Source organism: Dendrobium catenatum, unplaced genomic scaffold (assembly GCF_001605985.2).
Source record: "Dendrobium catenatum unplaced genomic scaffold, ASM160598v2 fragScaff_scaffold_458, whole genome shotgun sequence".
Taxonomy (NCBI): Eukaryota; Viridiplantae; Streptophyta; class Magnoliopsida; order Asparagales; family Orchidaceae; genus Dendrobium; species Dendrobium catenatum.
This window is the reverse complement of record NW_021318920.1, coordinates 365,593-366,503: the sequence shown is the minus strand read 5'-3', so window position 1 is coordinate 366,503 and position 911 is coordinate 365,593. Positions and strand designations below refer to the sequence as shown.

The window sequence follows — 911 nt, the reverse complement described above, 5'->3', positions numbered from 1 at the left end:
CAATATATGTTAGGAGAAACAGTAGCCAATGACATAATATTTTGTAATCTTCAAAAACACCGATGATATGAAAATATAGTTATGAAAAGTAAATTGCAACATATTTGCATTCTTAATTTTGATCTAATAACTCCTCTTGGCTCCGATAATGAAACATCAAATGGAACTATTTTAATGTATTCTAATATTTTCGATGAGACGACAAACATGACTAATTTTATTTAGGCCCCTCAAAGTAAAATTCTAGCTCTGCCACTGACTGTTATATCTACAGATGTAACTAATTCAAGCCAGTTGGGTACCAACTTGATAAATGATTTGTGAGTCAAACTGGATGAGCTAATGAGCCAAATCCAACTTATTGGCTCACAAGTAGGCTTGTTTAATAAATATAAATATAAAAAGCACTTTAAATAAATAAAGATTCAAAACTTTAAGTTCAAAATGGTTAAAATATTTAAAACTTATAACAATTTTTATAATGAAACCGTAGAATTAAGCTTACGCCACGAAATTCTGCTTCAGATCTCAAAGGATATTGATTGTTTTAAACAAATAAATTAGATAAGTTCTTATTTTGGATCCGTGGAGCAATGGTAGCGCGTCTGACTCCAGATCAGAAGGTTGCGTGTTCGATTCACGTCGGGTTCAAACTCTTCGTAATCGGATCCCCTTTTTGATTTTGAGTATTGTTTTCTTCTAATAGCAGCCTTTAAAATGGTAATCCAAAGGACTGATTTTTCGTCTTTTATAATATAAAGTCCTGTTAATTTTTTCAATTAGATCCATTAAATAAATCTTTTAAGTTTTTAATTCTAAGAACAGTTTAATATGATATTACTACGAATAATTTTTTATTTTCTTCTTTCTTTAATAATAAGCAGCATTTAAATTGATAAAATTACAATCAC

At 29.2% G+C, this 911-nt stretch overlaps 1 non-coding gene across 1 annotated transcript; it reads left to right on the top strand.

Moving 5' to 3' along the window:
• Positions 1-579: 579 nt before the first annotated feature.
• TRNAW-CCA lies at positions 580-651 on the top strand. The gene has a single exon. It is a non-coding gene; the product is annotated as a tRNA-Trp (tRNA).
• Positions 652-911: the final 260 nt, after the last annotated feature.